General features: G+C 37.5%; 1 long non-coding RNA gene across 8 annotated transcripts in view; it reads left to right on the top strand.

The window, feature by feature from the left end:
* LOC116873525 overlaps positions 1 to 22,270 on the top strand; it is a 327,269-nt gene that overhangs the window by 261,678 nt on the left and 43,321 nt on the right. For 6 of the 8 annotated variants that reach the window (XR_004383842.1, XR_004383838.1, XR_004383843.1 and 3 more), the window contains one exon: positions 101 to 206. This is a non-coding gene — a long non-coding RNA (uncharacterized LOC116873525). Of the gene's footprint in view, positions 1 to 100; positions 288 to 1,491; positions 1,532 to 22,270 lie in introns of those variants that run through there. The other 2 variants (XR_004383845.1, XR_004383839.1) reach the window with 2 other exon arrangements.

The following is a 22,270-nucleotide window of genomic DNA, read 5'->3' on the forward strand; positions in this document are numbered from 1 at the left end:
TGCCTTGAGTAAGCTCTCACAAATATGTGGGGAGTAAATAAATGAACGAATAATGAAGGACCGATGGAATAACAATAGCTTAATATGTCATTCTCTTCAGGAGCACTTGCATTTTGAACGAAGATTCTAATCAAGGATGCCTCTCAAGCACATGAGAATTCTCACATGGAAGGAATTCCACCTGGAAGGCCCATTCTGGAGTGAGGGTGATAAGGAGTGCATCTTTCCAGCATTTCTCAAATGGTACCCAGCAGTTACCTTGATATTAAATCAGTCTCACCACCAAACCTAAGAGTGGGTGGACCTCAATGAACAGGGATTTTGAAGCTGAGAAAAAATTTTTTAAAAAGGCAGCTGGATTTGACTTCATTCCACCCAGATGTCCTTTCTGTGAGCCTCTGATTATTCTATCCTGAATGTGAAGCAAACATGTAGAGGTCTTGAGTCACAGCCTAGAAGGCCAAATTCTTATGGGACAATAAAAATCTGAACCAAATGCTGGCCCTGCTGGGTCCGTCTGTTATTGGAATTAAGTGCCCCTTTTCATTTTATTCAAACTGAAGAAACTTTCTGGCAGGGTGTCAGGTTTCAAACAGAAACGTCAGCCAAGGACTCATGAGGCCAAGATCCTAGCAAACTTGAATCAATTTATGCTTTGGGTAAAACTTCATATGGAATTTAGTGGTCTGGTGGGTCCATTTATTAAATGTTCTTCATTTGCATGTCCTGGACTAAACCCCTGCATAGAGCTGTGTATAAAATTAGCCTCAGAGACCAAAGTAATCTCTTCTACCCAAAGTGAGGATACCTCTGTGGATGAGTGTGAAGGACATTGCAGAGTGATTTTCATCACCAAGAGCAGAAAAGAATGGGAACATGTCCCAAGCTTGATTCAAATGTTGATCTGATACAGTCAAAATTAACCCTATTTGTAATAATAACAACAATAACATTTATTGAAAGTTTAATACATGCCAGGTTCTATGCTATGCACCTAACATTTATTGACCCATTAATCCTTCTGATGATTCTACCAAGTAGGTTTTATTATTGGCTCTATAGCATAGAAAATGAAACAAAGAAAGGGAGGTTCAGAAAAGTGCCCAGCTTTCAAGACAGCAAAGGTCAGGATTGAAAGCTGGACCGTTTGCCTTCAGAACTTTTGCCCTTCATGTTGATCAGGGACTGGTGGGGTAATGAATCCAACAGGCATTAATATAAGTAAGATGCTTATGGCAGATTTAATTGGAATTTTATACCCCATCTGTCATTTTTTAGCACCCTATTTTGGTGGTGAACACAGATGAACCACACAGTAGGACTTGGTTTTCTCTTCCGTTGTTGGTATAAAATGAAAGCACTGGGATCATTAACTGAAAAATCCCGTCTTCAAATGTTTTTGCTTTGTACCGACACACTGAAACGGGTCAAGATGCCCAGTGTTCTCTGGGACGTTGAAGAAATGTTTAAGTCACTTTTTTGCACTCTTAGCATGGGATGGAGATACAACCAGGGACTGTCTAGGACTCCAGTGGCTCTGAAGATCAGAATGATCAGAATGATCAGAATGAAGCACAACATGGCCAAAAGGAGATGCCGTGATGGGAGACTGGCAGGCCTCACCCATCTGCTAAATGATTCACAACTATACACTTGCTCTTTGCATCAAGCTTGAATCAAACCAAATCTAATCAGCAAATATATGAAAAGATGCCCAACTCCAGCAATATGGATGGAAATGTAAATTAAACTATATTTTTCACACATCATTTTGGCAAAAATTTACAAGTTTGATAATATCAATCATAGCAGTATTGGTGAGCGGAAACAGGTCTGTTCTGCTGATGAAAGTGTGAATTGGAACAGCCATCCTGTAAAGCATTTTGGAAGTATTAAAAATGTATACCACCTGTGAGCTAGCAATTCTGTTTTATATATATTTATAAGAATGTTCATTGCATCATCATTCATGCTATCAAAAAGTTAAAAATAGCTGAAATGTAATACATCCAAACCATGGAAGGTTATAGAGCTCATAAAACGATACATATTTATGTACTAACAATAAAAAATGCTTAAGACATACTGTTAATTTGAAATATCCACACAGCATGGTATTATCCAATGATATTACTACACCCCTCCCCCCCACTGAAAGAAATGGAAAAACACACACCAAAGGGCACCTAGGTGGGTCAGTCTGTAAAACACCCTACTCTTGGTTTCGGCTCAGGTCATGATCTCAGTATTGTGAGATGAGCCCTGAGTGTGCTGGGGTCTGTGCTCTGAGAGGGTCTGCTCAAGACACCTGTCCCTCTGCCCCTCCCCCACGCACATGCGCCCGAGTGCTCTCTCTAAAATAAATAAATAAATCTTTAAAAATAAAGAAAAATACACACCACGCTCAGATTAGATTAGCCCTGGGGAAGCTCTAGGATCAAGAGCAGTGGTCACAGGTTCTGTGTTAGGCACCGACGATATTTTGTGATCAAGAAAACACAAAAATCCTTGCAACCATTATACCTACGTTGCAGCATTACTGTTTTGTTAGGCATGTTTTTAGAACAAGAACGTACTTACATATGACTTGTATAATTAAAAATAAGTAAAAATAAAAGCAAATTTAAATGCACACTTTTTTATTAACAAAATTTCAAGTGACCACTTTGGCCTTTGAGAGCCTTTCAAATAGTTCCAACCATAATTGTGTATTGGTGATTGCCATGTGGCTAATGTAATTCCTCGAATGGCCCCCTTGGATGGTTGGCACAGACAGGGTACAGTGATAATCACACATAGCACAAGGACTCACACAAAGGTCCAATCTTTCTATGAGCATTTTTGGGACATCATTAGGCACAAAGTAGGAGTAAACCCCAATCTGATTACACCTATAGTCACCAAAAGACATAGTCTTAGCACCACTCTTCATAATAGCCCCAATCTGGAAACCACCTAAATGTCTGTCAACAGTTGAAAAGATAAATAGTGTGCTATATTTACAGAAAAATATTATACAGAAATGAAAATCTATGCATTATAACTACATGCAACAATATGGAAGAATCCTCCTGACATGGCGTTGAATGAAGGAATCCTTTTGTGAGAGTAACACACAACCTAATTCCATTTGTATGATCTTCAATAACAGGCAAAATGACACGTGACACCAGAAAGCCAGAAAGCAGGACAGTGGTTATCTTTGGAGGGGAGCAGCAGCTAGGGTGCATTATGGAGGCTCCAGGGTGTAACGGAGATGTTCAGCTTCTTGCCCAGGTTATATGGGTACATCTCACTTATGAAAATTTGTCGAGTTTTACAGTTATAATTTGTGACTTCCTTAATAAGTATATTCTACTTCCGTCAATCATTTACCAAAAGAAAAAAATTAAAACCTAAAACCCTGAAATCTAATCTGTTTCATGAATTTCATCTGGGGCAAGTCAGTTTTAGCATCTATAAAATGGGAGAAGGATTTGCTAGCTGATCTGTAAAGGCCTTTCCAAATGAATAGTTCTGTGTAAAACCTCTTCCATTCCAATAATCAACTTCTAAAGCAACAGGAAAAAACAGGGGTCATTTACTATTTGAATTTGTAGAAGGCTTACAAAATCGCGTGTATCCCATTTTCAAAGCATTTAAAGATGCAATTAATAAACGAGAAATTCTGTCTTCCAGGAAAATGCATGGAGCCAATTCTTTCCCAAAGATAAATGTGAATATGCCAAATGCTGCTTCCGCCAAGCCTCTTCCTATCATGCCAATTCACAAGCCCTGTGATGGGAGAGTCAGCAATTACAGAGGTGGGGCCATTCCTGGTAGGAAGGAGGCAGCTACCGTGCTCACAACCTACAGCTGTTTCAATAGGCACTTCCTCTACGAGGGGAGTTGGTTTGTAATTTTCCTCTTACTGCTACTGGAAGTCCTTGAATGGCAACATCACAGCTTGTACCCATTCACAACAGGAAAGTTTGACATCCGTAGACACTCTTGGCACAAGAGGAGGAAAAGTCCAGTCCTGTGTGTCAGTTTCTATATTAGAACCAGGAAAGTAATTTCTATAGCGTAGACCATGCTGTAATCTTCACGCAAAATGTTGGGCTCCAAGCAGGGAAGCTTTTCCTATTTGTATCCAAGCCTGACAATTGCAAGGCAGGACCTCAAGGAGGGACTTGAAGGATCCCAGTAGACACCAACTAACTGTGCTGGTTCTAACCCCAAGAAAAGGTGCTTTGAAAGTGGGATACAACTTCTAGCGAATGCACTCATTGTAGGGTATGGGTACTGTTCTGTCTAGGAGAGCTGAGCCTCATGTGAAGGGTGGGTACTCCGAGAAACGCTGAATTTAGCAGCTGAAAATAGGTAAGCACAAAATCTGAGAGGGGGCTTAGGGCATCTAGATCAGCTCTCCTCAAATGATCACAGGTGAAGAGCCAGTTTTGTTATTTGATTTCACTTCGTTTGGTTAATTATTTCTAAGCACTCACTGGTCAATACATTTTAAAAAAATACAATAAAAATGAATATTTGAAAATGGAAGAAGGAGACAGGCAACATAGAAGCCCCGATTTCTGATGACTAGTTTCAACAGAAATTATTCTGTTCAATGGCTAGAAAGGTTCATAAATGCTTTCTTGTTGATCTGGGTGCTAGTCAAATGTATTTAGTTCATGAAAATGTGTTGATCTGTATGAAGTCTATCCACATATTTACTGCTAACACGTGGTGGTCTGCGGATTTCTGGATCATGGCTCACTGGGTGCTTTCTCATTCTCCCAAGAGTATTTTTCTTTGAGAACAGAGAATTAACACAACGGCCAGACTAGGGGAAAGGACCTGGGGACAGGATATTGTGATAACAAAGGCGACTCAAGAGGATGGAAGAACGGGTAAGAAAGTAAATTTCTCTCAGAAAACAAGATTTCGATGATGAAGCAATTTTTGGTGATGATGGTAGAAACCTGCTGTTTTCCTAAGAGAGGGCCCAAGAGCATCAGTAAACAATCAGATGAATTCTGTCTAGAAGGACACACCGAGATCTCTGCTCATTGTGTGTGACTAATCCAGATACTAATCAACAAGTATGCACCACATGGCATACTAAAGTTCTCATTCAGGTCAACGAGAGGACACTGGGCAGGTAAAGCGTCACTATTCATTTCCTACTCACAAACTGCAGATGGAAAACCGATTTTTACAGCATCAATTTTCCTGTTTCACCCAAATACCAAATATAGGAGCTCATGTTGATATAATCACAGGTAATGATTCTTGAAAGCAAATTTAGAATGAGGGACAATTACAACAAAGCATTGGGGGAATAAATTGTAAAACTATTTAAAGTCACAGTAATAATTTCTCACCGAAGCAAGCCAACTCTTCTCATATTGTTTCAGTATTTTGGAAAAGAGATACTTAAGTAGGTAAGACATAAGACTGAAATCCTACAAGCATTTTAGTTTCCAGTCCAAGGCAATAGCTTTCTTTCACAGAGAGAGGGATGAGAATTGGGTGATATCACCAGTGTGAGAACAGCCATGTGTGGAGAGAATTAGCAGATGAAAAGCAAGTAAACTCGATACGGGGTGTGTAAATGTGCTTTCTCGTCTCTTTCAATTCTCCTTATAGATGGATACACCTAAAAGTGAACTTACATATGTGGATGTTTATATGAAGCATAAAGGCCATAAGAAAGAGCCTGAGACATGTAAAACAGTGGAGGAAGATAAACATTTCACGATTTAGATCATGTTGCTGCCCCAAATCATTGAGTCCCTAAGGAAATAGCTAGAAGGGCCATTCAACTCTCAACTTCCTTCCAAGGAATAAAGAGTTTGCTATGAGCGAAGAAAGTGCCAAAAAAAAAAAAAAAAGAAAAGAAAAAAAATAAAGTCCATTTGTGTCACACTAACAACTTTCTTCAGGGTGAACATGGAGTTCATAAAGTTTTGTCTATAGTGGGCACGGATGGCCTTGGGGGTTTGATATTAGGTTCTTCACAAGGACTGTGGGAAATCTGAGAGGAGTTCAAATTAGACACCCACTAATGAGAAAGTGTTCTGACATCAGAGTTTTATTTGCAATGAGTGGCAGGGTCGGCGCCTCCATGGTACCTGAGGTGAACTGAGAAAAATGGAATCCCTGAAACCACGTTTGGAAATGATTTCACTGGAGACAGACGGAGACAGCAACTGCTGGAAGGGAGGAGGAGAGGACAACAAGCAAACCAAAGTGAGACTCTGTAATTGAGACGACCTGCGGGGACGAATGGAAAAAGAACTAACTTGCCTGCCTCAGACAAAACAACCTTCAAAGGCTACCTTCCTCCTCGTTGGTGGGGTAAAGTCTCTTGGAATAACTACCAATGCATGATACATATTTAAAACTCTCCTTTCTGGGTTTCTAATTTTCACAGAGGCAGCTTCCTGCAAACTCCAGTAATGAATGTAAGCCGATGCTCCTTTGGGGGGTTGTCAAGACAATCTAAGAACAAGCCATTTCAGAGGAACAAACTTCACAGCCGGAGGTCATTTCCACTGCATGATGTGCTTTCCTTGAAGATGTCATTGTTGCACTCTTAACCGGTGGGGTCATTATGTTACTTACCTCATCAGGGAAATCATTGTTTAAAAACCGAATGTAAATGGTGAAATAGTTTTCTACTTATCTTTTCCAGGATAATAGCTTCCCTCCCCCACTTCCCACCACAGAAGGGTTAGGCCCATGTGGGTGATGAATTGCTCTGAGAGCCTGACAGTCCCAGAGAGAGGGATGAGAGTAAAAATAACTAGCTGATTACCAATAGGGAGCAAATTGGCCACTTGAGAATCCAGTGGCTAGAATGACAAATGAGAAAATGAAAATCCTCATCAAGAGACTAGACTTTCTGATTAGTCCAAGTGCTGATAACCACTTTTCATGCCGCTTCCTCCCTGCTGGGTGATGATTTACATCTGATTGGGCATCATCTTGTATTGGGGCAGTCATTTCTAAAAGGGTGTTTGGAAGACTTTGAAGTACTTAATTATAACCAGGAGGCATTTGGGGGCTGAGCCGCGAAATGGAAGATGCTCTGTCTTGGGCTGTGGAATGTTCATTTATAGAAGGAGCCCCTGTCTGGTTGGTTTGGTCTAGTTTTTCATTCCATCACCCCATAAGGCAGCCTTCCAAGGTTTTCTGGACTCTAGAAGAAAATAAAAATGAGAGTATTCTTGGCTAAGGGATCCACATGTGAGGCCGATTCAAGAATTTCAATATGTGGATAGACTGGGCTTTCTGTTAATAGTCAATTACTAAAAATAAAAATAGTTTGGGAATTCTTTGAAGGGAGGCCATTTTTACCGGCCATGATTGGAACAAATTCATCAAGTGTGGGAGGGTATACTGTGACCCGCAGACATGATAGTTGTCCTCAAAGAGCCAAATATATCAAGGGTGCTAAGTCATATATGCTTGATGAAATAGAATAGGACCATCAACCATTAGCCCCCTATTTGGGCATAGCCATAGGAGCTATAGGAAGGAGAGAAAGAGGGGGATGTGAAGTTAGGTAATAAGGATAGGATTCACGAAAAAAGTTGAAAAGACCCAGGCCTTGAAAGATGGAGAGAAGTATAGTAAATTTCTTGGTGAGAACTGCTTGAATGAACAATGGTACTGGGTTTTTTGTTTGTTTGTTTCTTTCAATGCGTTGCTGTGGAGTGAACTGAATGGCTTGTCTTGAGCAAAGGGGTCTAGAAAGATGAGTCTGAACGTAAGTCTTCCATGTATGCATGGACCCGCGATACCAGGTGGGGAATTACCTTTGGTCTTAAGAGCCCTGGAGGAACATTAAAGACTGTGAGTAGAGCTAGAACTGTGTTAGAGGTCTGCTATCTTCATCTGATGAAAAGAAATCTCAAAACAATGTTCTCTATCTTCATCTGATGAAAAGAAGTCCCAAAACAATGTTCACCAACAGATATGATGGACAGATTAGACTGCCATTTTGATTCTTCTTTGGTTTTCACACTTGTGCTATGGAAGAGAAGGATAAATAACACAGTGCCTGGCATACAGAAAAACTTTTTTTTTTTAAGATTTTATTTATTTGTCAGAGAGACAGTGAGAGAGAGAAAGAGAGCACACACAAGCGGGGGTGGGGGGTGGAGGGAGAAGTGGACTCCCTGCTGAGCAAGGAGCCCGAAGTGGGACTTGATCCCAGGACCCTGGTATCATGACCTGAGCCAAAGTTAGACGCTTAACTGCTGACTAAGCCAGCCAGGCATCCCACCATACAGAAAAACTTAACAAATACTGCTGAATGGATAAATGAAACTGAAGTTGTTTAGAACCAGAGTACTGTTATTTGGTAGAACAGGTGGAAAACACCTGAGGTTACCTCAGCCCTCTCAAGAGGTAGCAATGAACAATTTGACGAGAACCAAGTTAGGACTTACACGAACTTGGGCATCTAACTTCATCTTCTTGGGTCTATATTTCCTCATATGAAAAGACAAGGGTAAGTTTTATGAATGGCTCTAACTGCAGAAAATTTTATGTGTGAATATTTTGGGAGAGAAAGACCATTCCTAGCTTATGTTGGACAATCAGAAAAGTCCATATCCAAAACAAGGCTAAGAACCCGTGGACTATGTTTCTTTTAAACTAAGAGGCTGTGATTCTGAGTCCAAGGATGATGTACTCCCCAGAAGGACAACTGGAATGTCTGACATGAAAGCTTCACCAATCTGTAACCGTGCAGGAAGAGCGTGTTTCTCACCGGTTTGACTGAAAGGAAGAAGAAAGGATTTTATTCCTGTCAACCCAACTTCACATTCCCCAGCAAATTGAGGAGCATTATTGATCTCATCAGCCATGTTGGGGTGTTAAGTGACCATCAAAAGAGATGAATCATTGAAATGCACTTGCGCCCACCAGAACATAACTTTGGCAAAGTGTAACCTCTGACACAACCCTTTTTTTTGTGTTATCTTTTTCTATACCTACTTCTTTTTTTACAGTGGCCTCTGTCATTAGGTTGTTGGAAAGAATAACTAGTTAATGATGGAGAAAAAGCAGTTGGGAAGATGATACACTTTCACACTCAAGGCTATTGTTCAAAAACAATATGCAATAATATTTTTGTTGAATAGACACAGTCAGTAGTCACTCTGATTTGGGGACTTGTCCCTAAAAATATGCTGTTGACCTGGTGAAGTAGGAGCAGTTAAAGAAAATGTTATTGTTCCTCAGAAGCTATTGTTAGTGTAAAACTCCAGTATGGAAAGCTAGTTCTGGCAATTTATAATGAGATAGGACTCTTATTAGTGATTTTTGGCTTAATGTATTAATGAATAGAGATCTGAGGGATAAAGGACTTACAATGTAATAAGGAAAACTCAAGGAAAGATTAGGCTCTAATCAAAATAAATTGTGTTTTTAGATTGATTTTCATGAATTCAACTTTCTTTCCCTTTATGTATACCAAAAAGATATGCATTGTGAAATGCTGATCACTATCACTGAATTAAAAAAAAGAATGGATATTACATTTTAATATAATATTAATAAACTGCAAATGCCAGCTTCCAAAAAGAAACTACACATAGGCAAGAAGAGTTATTCTTGGGGAGAAAAATTTCTTTCTATAAATGTTTATAAATTTATTTTTCTTTTTTTGAATAGTAATTGTCAGGTTTAATTGAGCAGCTGATTTAACACCACTAGGAAAAAAGCCTCAGTGTGATGTTTTGAAGAATGGCAATGAAATGTATCAAGATTACCTTTTCTTTCTATTCTTTCTCCCTCTCAATGTCTTCTACTCTAAGTAGTAATGATGTTCCTTACTCTCCATCAGGCAACCTAAACTGAGCAAAGACAGTTTCCTCCAAGAAAGTTCATTAAGAACTTTACTTCACTTACGGGTTCTCTGGAAAAATACTTTCAAGTGATGAGTCAAGATCACTCTATTTAAAACTTAAACTATTCTAAACATGTCTATATTTTAATATTTTGTCTTCCTCAGCATCAAAGCAGAAAATACTACTCCATCTGCAATTTTCTTCTACTCACAATATATATATATTTTTTAAAAAGTACCTAGCACCCAAATCTCTGTCTTCCACTGTGAATAGTTACTTGTTTCCAGTTGCTCAGAAATGAAACTTATAAAAACTCCAGCATGGGGCAATGTCATAAATTGTTAAGTGATAGAATGTCACTTTAGGTCAATCTCCCATAGTATCAGCAAAAGGAAGTGCTTGATTAAAAACCTAACTGAAGCTAAAAAATGGCCCAAACTGTATGGGACTCTACAGCATAATCCCAGTGCTCCGGTGGTTTCCCAGAGTACCTCATCTTGTCCTGTATCATACCTTATAAGTTCTGAGAAGAGTCAGCTCGGTGTGTGTTTATTGTGATACTGATTTGTTATTCTAAAAATGATTACTTTTTTTTGGTTTTTTTTTTTTGTTTGTTTTTTTAAACACACTGACCTGATTCCACTATGGTAGAATCTACGGTAATGCTGGGTCAGATTCTCATCAGAGCAAACACCAAAAGGGAAAACATATAGACAGTTACAAAGGATTTAAACTAGGCTTATCTCTGCTGAACTCTAATTGACTGACTAAGGATGAGCGGATCTGATTGTGAACGACTTACCCAACTAAAAAACACACAAGGGTGTTTACTAAATGCCTTTAGCATGTTTAAAGTACTTTAACTTTCTGGTAGTAAGGAATCACTGGCATTTTGATTTCAAGACTGTGATTATATGTTAGTTCTATGGAAGATGTTAATGAAACCTGTATTATGGTTGGAATCTTCACTGGGAGCTAGGAATTTTGTGGTGTTTCTTCTTTAGCATCTGAAATACAGCTTGGTGTTTTCACTGGACTCAAAAATTGCATCTTTCTATCTGTGGATGTTAAGTTCACAATGCAGAGACATTACATCTTGAATGTTTCATGGTGTCCTCAGGAGGTTAGAGAATTACTGTGGTTTTCAAACCAATCTGATGGGATCCTAAAATATTCACTAAGCTCTAAGGGATTCTGTTCTCCTCATTCATTCCTTTTGATTATATCTCTCAGAGTATGGTTTTCTTTTGATTTCAGAGCCAAGGAAACAAAGATTCAGGAAAGTTAACCAGTCATCCACAATAACTCAGTCAACCCAAATTAATTCCATTGATTTAAAATCTTGACAAATTTCTCTTGGGATCCCAAACAGGCTGCACCTTGAGAGTCTACCTCGAAGGTTCTCAAAACAAGTAAAGACTTACAGAATACTTGAGAAGAAGGAAAAGTGAAACACTGCATCTGTATTGTTGAGGGGGATGTGTGTGTGGTTTTTAGTTTCAGCTCTATTATTATGTTTCTCTGACTTTGAGGAAGTCACTATTTATGTCTTTCTTTTCCTTGTATGTTAAATTGGGGTGGGTGAGAAAGTTAATGGATTAGTTCAACTGCATGCAACCTTAGGGCTGATGCGGAAAGATTCTAATGTGTATGTTTCCACCACAGCATGATTTACAAGAGCCTGAAAAATATTATAGCTTGGAGGTATCTTTTTCAAAGTATTGCCCTTTCTCCAACCTCTAGATTTGAGAATTCCTGGAGTTCTACCCCAAACCTTCTGTTCTTCTCCAACAGTGCTTTCTCCTTGGGTGGGCTCACCCTTTTCTAGTTCTTGGTTTAAAGTCTTTTTTTTTTTTTTTCTGATATTAGCATAGCCACTTCATGTCCTTATACTTGCTATTTGCATGCTCTTTTTCCAAACATGTGTTTTCAAACTCTTTGTATCTTTGAGTCTAAATGATCTCCTCTAGACAGCATATAGTTGGATCTTGTTGTTGTTGTTGTTTAATCCAATCTGATAATCTCTGCCTTTTGATTGGGTTGTATGATTATATTACACGGTATTGCTGATATGGTTGGAATTACATCTGCTACTTGGCTTTTGATTTTCTCTGTCTCAAATTTCTTTGCCCCTCTGTTCCTCTTTTACTTAATGTCTTCCTTTGCATTTAAGGGATATTTCCTGGTGTAACATTTTGATTTCACTAATAATTATATTAAAAATATTTTCTTAGTGGTTACTCTAGGGCTTACAATGTACATCTTAGCTTATCAAAGTCTATTTCATATTTAAAGTAACTTAATTCCAGTGAAAAATAGAAACTTTACTCCTATATAGCTCTGTTCCTCCTCCCTTTTATAATATGATTATGAGTCCCATCTTTTGGCTAGAATGGATAATGTTGTATCAACATTAATGTACAAGTTTCTGTGCAGAATATTTTCATTTTTCTTAAATATATACCCAGAAGTAAGTTGCTGAGTCATACAAGTAATTCTATTTCATTTTCTAAGGAACTACCAAAATACATTCATAGTGGCTGCACCATTTTACATTCTCACTAGTAGTATACAAGTGTTCCTACTTCTTACATCTTAGTCAATATTTACCATTCTTGGTCTCCGTTCCCCCCCTCCCACACCCCATCCCTTTTTAACAGCCAACTTAAAGGATATGAAGTGGTATGTCATTGTGGTTTTTATTTGCATTTCTTTAATGACCAATGATATTGAACATCTTTTTTTGTGCTTCGGGTCATTGAAATGTCTTCTTTAAAGAAATACTATTTAAACCCTTTGTTTTTGCTTTTTAATTGGGTTGTCTTTGTGGTTTTGAGTTGTAAGAATACTTTATTTATTCGAATATTAAAGTGTCTCTTATTGGATATAGGATTTGTAATATCCTCTCCCATTCTCTAGATTGTCTTTTCACTTTCTTGATAATGGCCTTTGATGTACAAGCCTTCCACTTTAATGAAATCAAATTCATTTCCTTTTTCTTTCCTTTTTTTTTTTTAAGATTTTACTTATTTATTTGACAGAGAGAGACACAGCAAGAGAGGGAACATAAGCAGGGGGAGTGGGAGAGGGAAAAGCAGGCTTCCTGCTGAGAAGGGAGCCGGACAGGACAGACGTGGGGCTTGATCCCTGAACCCTGGGATCATGACCTGAGCTGAAGGCAGATACTTAAGGACTAAGCCACCCAGGCGCTCCTATTTTTTTCTTTTGTTGCTCATGCTTTTAATGTGAAATCTGAGAATCCACTGCCAAAATGAGGTCATGAAAATTCATCTTTATGCTTTGTTCTATAATAGTTTTATGGTTTTAGTTCTTACATTTAGGTTGTTGATAATTTTAGTTAATTTTTACACATGGAGTGTGACAGGGGTCCAGCTTCATTCTTTCCCATATGCTTATTCTTATCCCATATGCTGTTCCAACACCATTTGTTGAAGAGACTCTTCTTACCCCAGTAAATGATCTTGGTACCCTTGTTGAAAGTCAATTGGATACAGATGTTTGGATTTATTTCTGAACACTCAGTTCTTTCCCTTTGGTCTGTATGTCTATCTTTATGCCAGTACTATACCATTTTGATTATATAGCTTTGTAATACATTTTGAAAACTGAAAATGTGACTCTTCCACTTCGTTTGACTTTTTCAATATTACTTAATCTATTTGGGGCTGCTTACAATTCCATATGAATTTGAGGAATGCCTTCCCATTTCCACAGCAAGCCCATTGGAATTCTGATCAGGATGCAATGACTTTATAGTTTGGTTGGGGAATACTGGCATCTTACCAATATTAAGTCTTCCAATTCATGAACACAGAATTCTTTCCTATTTAATCAGATCTTTAAATTTTTTTTCAGCACTGTTTCATAATTGTCAATGCATAAGTCTTTCACCTCCCTGGATAAATTTATTCCTATGTATTTTAGTTCTTTTGATGCTATTTGTTTTATAAGATTTTACTGATTTGAGAGAGAGAGAGAGCATGAGAGGGGGAAGGGGCAGAGGGAGAGGGACAAACAGATTCCCCACTGAGGAATTAAAGAACATTTAACTGACCCCCCCCCCAGGTGCGCCTACAAGAAATTTAATTTAGATCCAAAGACTCAAATAGGTTGAAGGTAAAAGAATGCAAATAGTAACCAAAAGGGAGCTGGGATTTTTTATACTAATACCAGACAAATTAGATATAAGTCAAAAATTGGTACAAGAGACAAAGAGGGACATTATGTAGTGATAAAAAGGTGAATTCATCAAGAAGATATAACAATTATAAACATATACACGCTAAACAAGAGTCCCAAAATTTGTGAAGCAAATATTGATGAAATAGGAAGGAATAGTCAGTTCTACAATAATAGTTGGAGGCTTCAATACTCCATTTCCAAAAATGAATAGAACATATAGCCAAAAGACCAATAAGGAAACAGAACTAGAACAGCACTATAAAACAACTAAATCAAGTAGATGTAGAAAGAGCATTTCATTCAACATCGGGAAAATACACATTCTTCTTAAATTCACACAGAACATTCTCCAGAATAGGCCATGTGTTAGGACAAAAAACAAATCTCAATAAATTTTTAAAAAGATCAAAATAATATAAAATATCTTCCCAACCACACTGGGATAAAGTTAGAAACCAATGACAGAACAAAAACTGGAAAGTTCACAAATATGTGGCAATTAAGTAGCATACTCTTAAACAACCATTGGGCCAAAGATTAAATCACTAGGGAAATTAGAAAATAGTTTGAGAATGAAAATGAAAGCACAGCATACTAAAACTTAGAGGATGCAGTGAAAGCAGTGCTCAGAGGGAAATTTGGAGCTTTCCATGCCTATATTAAAAATAAAGATCTCAAATTAACAACTTAACATAACACCATAAGGAACTAGAAAAAGAAGAGGAAACTAAACCCAAAAGTAGCAGAAAGAAGGAAATAATAAAGATTAGAACAGAGGTAAATAAAAGAATAGAAAATGGCATCAGTGAGACAAGCAGTTTTTGAAAAGATTGACACATTTGGTAAACTTCAACTGTACCAAGAAATCATAGAAGACACAAATAGCTAAAATAAGAAATAAAAGTGGAGATATTGGGGCACCTTGGTGCCTCAGTTGGTTAAGCATCCACCTTTGGCTCAGGTCATGATCACAGAGTCCAGAGACTGAGTCCTGTATTGGGTTCCCTGCTTGGCAGGGAGTCTGCTTCTCCCCTGCCACTCACCCCACTCATGTTCTCTCTGTCTCTCACTCAAATAAATAAATAAAAATTTTTAAAAACTGGAGATATTGTTACTGACTTTATAGAAATCAAAGGATTGTAAGAGAATACTATGAACAATTGTATCATAAGCCAACATTTTAGATAACCTAGATGAAATCTAAAATCCCTAAAATCACACAAATTACCAAAACTCACACAAGTAGAAAAGAGGAAATCTCAACAGATCTAGAACAAATAGAGAATGTGAACTAGTCATAAGCAATACCTCAACAAAGAAAAGTGCAGACCAGATGGCTTCACTGGTGAATTTCACCAAACATTTAAAGAAGAATTAACACCACTCCTTCTTAAACTCTTCCAAAAATTTGAAAAGGAAGGAATGCTACCTAACACAATTCTTAAGGTCAGCATTGCTGTGATAATAAAACCAAAGATACCACATGAAAACTATAAAACAATATCCCTTGTAAATATAGACGTAAACAACCTCAACAAAATTCTAACAAATCAAATACAAAAGCAGGCTAAAGGGATTTATACAACATGTCTAAATGGAATTTATCCTAGGAATTTGAACATAAAAAAGGTGTATTTTTTTACATTAAAAAATTAATCAATGTGGTTTAATATATTGATAGAATTAGAAATAAAACCACATAATCATTTAAATAGATCCAGAAAAAGGATTTACAAATTCAACATCTTTTCATGGTAAAAAAATTTATAAATTAAGAATAGAATGAAACCTTCATAACACAATAAAAGGCTTTGATACCTGGGTGGCTCAGTTGGTTAAGCACTTGCCTTCAATTCAAGTCATAATCCTGGGGTCTTGGGATGGATCCCTGATTAAGGCTCCCTGCTCAGGAGGAAGTCTGCTTGTCCTCCTCTTGGTGGTCCTCCCCCTTGCTTGTGCTCTCTTTCTCTCTCCAATAAATAAATAAAGTCTTTAAAAGAAAACACAGTAAAGGCATTTACCAAAAATCTGCAGTTGGTATCAGACTCAATGGTGAAAGACTCAGTCTCAGAAAGATTGAGAACTTTACTCCTAAGATCAGGAACAAGAGAAAGATGCAGGCTTTCACCACTACTGTTGCACATTGTAGTGGAAATCCTAGCCAAAGCAATTAGGCAAGAGAGATAAATAAATGAAAATCATTGAAATTGAAAAGAAAGAAGTGCACATGAAATTATTCTTTCTACTGAAAAGCCCAAAGAACATACACATTTAAAAAAAAAAAAAAGAAAACAAAACTAGAGCTAATAAAGAAGTTCAGTAAAATTGCAGTGTACATAGTCCACACAGAAAAATCGGTTATGTTTGATTACAACAATGAACAATCTGAAAAGAAAATTAAAAAAATAATTCTATTTATAATAGCATCCAAAAGGGGTGCCTGGGTAGCTCAGTCAGTTAAATGTCTGCCTTCGGCTTAGGTCATGATCTCAGGGTCCTGGGATCAAGTCCCATGTTGGGTTCCCTACCTAGCAGAACCTGCTTTTCCCTCTCCCTCTGCCTGCTGTTCTCCCTGCTTGTTCTCACTCTCTATATCTATCAAATAAATAAATAAAATCTTTTTAAAAAAGAAAGTAAATCTCTTGTAAACAGCATATATTTAAAATTTTTCTTTAATTTTTTCATCATGATAAGTGTACTCATTAACCCCCATCCCCTATTTCCCTTGTCCTCTCAACCCATTCCCCCCTCTGGTAACTGTCAGTTTGTTCTCTATAGTTAAGAGTCTGTTTCTTCTTTTGTCTCTCTTTTTTTGTTTGTTTGTTTTGATTTTTAAATTCCATCTACAAGTGAGAGCACATGTTATTTGTCTTTCTCTGACTTATTCTTAGCAAATACTCTTGAGCCCTGTTTTTGCTAATGGCAAAATTTCATTATTTTTTTACAACTGAATAATATTCCATTGTATACATATATACCACATCTTTCTCCATTCATCTATTGATAGACACTTGGGCTGCTTCCATAGTTTGGCTATTATAAATAATGCTGCAATAAACATAGAGTGCATATATAAAATATTTTTAAAAATCCATTATGTCAATATCTGCCTTTTCATTGGTGAATTTAATTGATTTACATTTAGAATTATTACTGATAATAAAGGACTTAGTTCATCCACTTTGCTCTTTACTTTATATGTCTTACATTTGTTTTAGTTCCTCAGTTCCTCCAATACCAATTTTGTTTGTGTTTGATTTTTTTCTAGCATACCAATTTTTTAAAGATTTTATTTATTTATTTGACACAGAGAGAGAGAGAGAGAGCATGCCCAAGCACAAGCAGGGGGAGAGGCAGAAAGAGAGGGAGAGGAAGGCTTTCTGCCTAAGAGAGAGCCCAAGACTCGATCCCAGCACCTTGAGATCATAACCTGAGCCAAAAGCAGATGCTTAACCAACTGAGCCACCCAGGCACCCCTAGCATATCATTTTTTAATACCTTCTTCATTCCCTTTCCTATACAGTTCTTAGTTATTTTCTTAGTGGTTACTATGGGGATTACAGTTACACCCTAAATATTTACCAATCTAGTTTGAATTATACCAACTTGGCTTCAAGAGTATACATTAACTCTGATCCTCTCCAGTCTTTCACCCCACATTTATGTTACTGTCACAAATTACAACTTTACATATTGCCATAACATAGATTTATATTATTGTTTTACATATTGGTCTTTTAAATAATACAGGAAACCAAAAGAGAAGCAACAAGCCCAAAATATTAGCTTTTATGCAATTACCTCTACTGTGATAGAACTGTACTTCTAGCTCTATTTTTAGTATTCTTTATAAATATTTTATTTATTTATTTGCCAGAGAAAGAGAGAGAACACAAGCAGGGGGAGCAGCAGGCAGAAGGAGAAGCAGGGTCCCCACTGAGCAAGAATCCCAATGTGGGACTCAATCCCAGGGCTCTGGGATCATGACCTGAGCTGAAGACAGATGCTTAACTGACTAAGCCACCCAGGTATCCTTAGCATTTTTAATAGGGCAAATGTAATAGAGGTAAACTTCCTTAGTTTTAGTATTTGGAATGTCTTAATTTCTCCTTTGTTTCTAAAGGACTATTTTGTCATAGAATTCTTACTTGACATTATTTTTTTCTTTCAACATAATAAATGTATTATCTCATGCCTCTGGCCTCCATGGTTTCAGAAGAGAAACTGGCTGATACTCTCATTAGGGGTCCCTTATATGGGATGAGTTACTTCTCTTGCTACCTGTAAGATTTGTCTTGGCTTTTGACATTTTGACTAGAATGTTTCTTAATATGGGTCTCTTTTAGTTTTTTCTGCTTGCAATTTTTGAGTTTCTTAGATGTGTATATTGATGTATTTAATCAAAATTAGGATGTTTTTCATTGTTATTTCTTTAACTGTTTCTTCTGTCCTTTTTTCTCCCTTCTCCTTCTAGGACTTCCATAAGGCTTATGTAGGTACTTTTGATGGTATACCACAGGGCCTTTAGGCTCTGTTTATTTTTCTTCATTCTTTCTTCTTTCTGCTCCTCACAGTTGGTCATTTCAATTGTTTTATCTTCAAGTTTGCAGATTCTTCCTTCTTCCTGCTTAAATCTGCTGCTGAACACTTGTTATTAATTTCTCATTTCAACTTTTGTAATTTTTTGGCATTTCTATTTAATTCCTTTTAAAAATTTCTATCTTCATTGATAGATCCCTACTTGTTCACACATTGCTCTCTTGATTTCCTTTAGGTCTTTGTCTGTTGATTCCTTCAGCTCTTCACATATATTAATACTGCTAATTTAAAGTCTTGTCTGGTATGTCCAGAGTCTAGGATTTCTTAGAGGTATTTTATGTTGATTTTTTCCCCCTATGAACAGGACACATATTTCTGATTCTTTGCAGGCTTTGTAAATTTTTGTCCAGAACTAAATATTTTTTTAATGTCACATTGTGGTACTTCTAGGAATCAGAGTCTCCTTGTTCCCCAGAGATTGCTGATGCTGTTCATAGAAGGATATAGTTATCTGTTTGTTTAGTGATTTCTCTAAACTCTTTTTGCCAGGACCATTTTTCCTGTCATGTGTGATCACTCACTGAAGTCTTTGTTATCTCAACAGTTGGCTAGTGGCCTGATAGAGAACTCCTTGAATGCAGAGATCCAATTGAGAGAGAGAAATAAAAGGCATCCTGTTTTAATTCCCTGACAAATACTGCCCTGAAGCTGATTCAATCTCAGGGCTGCAACAGTGGCCAACTCCTCTACTGCTCCCACAGTAATCTATGAGGCAGAGCAACACATATAACTCTGATCCCTGAAAAATAAGGTGCTTATTGTACAACCTGGCTGCTTTGAGTCACACCAGAACCAGGGGCTGCCATCCCCACAGCTACCTGATGCAGTGCGAGGAAATGGAAGGTGGTAGCTTCCCTGTGAAATGCAAAACTCACCAAAATTTACCAGCCTCTTACATTAAGCACTCCCCTAGATACTGCGAGAGTTTGACCAGACTCCAGATTTCCAATGTAGTTGATTCTAACTGTAAATGCCCTCTCAAAATTTTTGGTGGTTTTTTGTTTTTGTTTTTGTTTTTTTGTTTTCAGTGGCAGGACTGGTTCCCGAAGTTACTTACTCCATTATCTTCCATGACATCACTCTACACTGTCTATTATAATAAACTTTATTGCCCCTCCATGTCTGGGGTGGGGGATGGTTCAAATTATTGTCTGATGCTATTTATTTTCAGCCTAAACAACTTCCTTTAACATTTCTCATATGGCAGGTCTGCCATCAACAAAATCTCTCAGCTTCCATTTATCTTGGAATATATTTGCTTTGCTTTCATCTTTAAAGGGGTTTTTGCTGATTCTTAGTTTTTTTTTCTCATTACTTTAAATATGCCATCCCATTGTCTTCTGACAGCTACTGTTTGTAGTCAAAAGTTAGCTGTCTATCTTGGAGTTTCCTTGTATGTGAAACATACAGTCACTTGTCACTGTTTCCATGATGTTCTCTTTATATTTGACTTTCATATACTTTACTACTATGTTTCTGAATGTGGTCTATTTGTGTTTATCCTTCTTATGGAGCATCTTAGATATATAATATTTTTCATTAAATTTGGGAAGTTTCCAGCTATTAGTTCTCTGAATATTTTTTCTCCCGCTTCTCCTTCTTCTTTCCCTCTAGTACTTTCATTGTGCATATATTGATTTAATTATGGCCTACATTTTTCTTATACTTTGTCCCTTTCTCCCTTTTTTTTTTCAGCTTTTCACATTGCATAGTCCCTATTGATCTATATTCAAAAGTCCTGATCATTTTTTTTCTGCCAGAGGAAATCTATTTTTTGAAATCCTCTAGAAATTTTCTGTTATTATACTTTTCAACTACATCATTTGTATGTGGTTCTTACTTTATAATTCCTATCTTTTTACTATTTTTTTTTAATTGGGAGAGACATTGTTCTCATACCTGCCTTCTTTAGACATGCTCTTCTTTAGTCCTTTAGCACAGATTTTTTTTGAGATTTTAAGATTTTATTTATTTATGTCAGAAAGAGAGAGAGAGAAAGCACACAAGCAGGCAGAGAGGCAGGCAGAGGCGGAGAGAGAGGCAGGCTCCCTGCAGAGCAAGGAAGCCAATACGGGACTCAATCCCAGGACCCTGGAATCATGACCTGAGCCGAAGGCAGCAGCTTAACCCACTGAGCCACCCAGGCATCCCCTTTAGCACATTTATAATGGCTGTTTTAAAATCTCTGTCAAGTTCAACATCTGAATTCCTTCAAAACAGTTACAGTGCTTTCTTTTATTCCTGTTGTATAGGTCATATTTTTCTGTTTCTTTGAGTAACTTGTAAAATTTCTGTTGAAAAGTGAACATTTTAGATAATATATTATAGCAAATCTGGATGCTGATTCCACATCTGTCTCTGCCTGCAGGGATTGATATTATTCCTGTTTTCCAAGTCATTGATTTATTCGTTTAGTTACTTGGCTAAACTAACTCTGTGAACTCTGTTTCCATCCAATGTACAATCTCTGGTATCCCCCCTGTTTTTTGATTTTCCCTTTTAGTTTGGTTATTTTGGGGTCAACAACTAAATGGCATAAGCCAATTGTTGGTCAAAGGTCATGCTTAATCTCTGTTGGCAGTTAGATTTTTGCCTTTACCACTGGATATGCAAGTAGCACTATAGCTACTTTCACAGATGAAATTTACATTTTTAAAATCCTGTTTATCCAAGAACTGGTAGGTTTGATTATCCTTCTCCATTTACTGCTGTGAGAGTGCAGACTTATACATACATATGGCCTTCCAGACTACTGGGGATATATGGGATTTTATTTTTAAGTTTACCTTCTTAGATGTTGCTCCTGGGTTCAACTAGCTTATTGCTGAACCAGTGTTTGGCTAGAGGTTTTCTTTAACCTCCTCATGCCAGTGCCAGCTTATACCCTTTGTATTTATTTTATTTTTCTGTGTGGAACTTGGAAGTGTTTTCAAGTCTGTCTCATGTCCTGTTCTGATTACTCCTGAGTAGGTACAGCCCATTACTTGTGTACTACATTTCCAACTCCTAAGGTTACCTATGTTGCCAGGAGGGCTTTTCCTGTGTATCTCTTCCTATGGTTCTTTCTGTTAAACTTTTGATTGCTCTACTGTTTTACTCATTGCTACCAGTATCATGGAGCTATTAGCATCTTCTTAATTGCTCTCTACCAAGATCACCATAGTTTTCAACAACATCTAAGCACAGAATTCACCATGTTTTATTCCAAATAAGGTCACTCCCTTTAGTCAGTAGTGGCCTGCCTCTCCACCCTGGACTGAAGCTCCATGCCACTAAACAAGAGTTCAGAATGGGGAGAGAGACTCATTTCTCCTGGAACTTCTTCTGCTCTATATCTATATTAGAAACTGGGGAGGTTTGGTGGTCCCTATTCTTCTTGGCTTAACCCTCCTAGCATGGGACTCCTCTACCTGAAACCTGCTCAAGGATGACTAGAATCTAATACTCTTGACCTGTCATATTTGGCATATAGCTTCTGTCTCAAAGTTGGGGGTAGGTGGAGATTCCAGTCATTGTGAATAGAGTTTCTGAAACATGGGCTTTGGGAGAAGATGAAAAAATGCTGGAAGCCTGGTCTTTCAATGGTGATTCCATAAGCTACAGGTGGTATCGTGGGAAGTGGGTAT

Source organism: Lontra canadensis, unplaced genomic scaffold, assembly GCF_010015895.1.
Source record: "Lontra canadensis isolate GAN:19392208 unplaced genomic scaffold, GSC_riverotter_1.0 scaffold34, whole genome shotgun sequence".
In the NCBI taxonomy this organism is placed as follows: Eukaryota; Metazoa; Chordata; class Mammalia; order Carnivora; family Mustelidae; genus Lontra; species Lontra canadensis.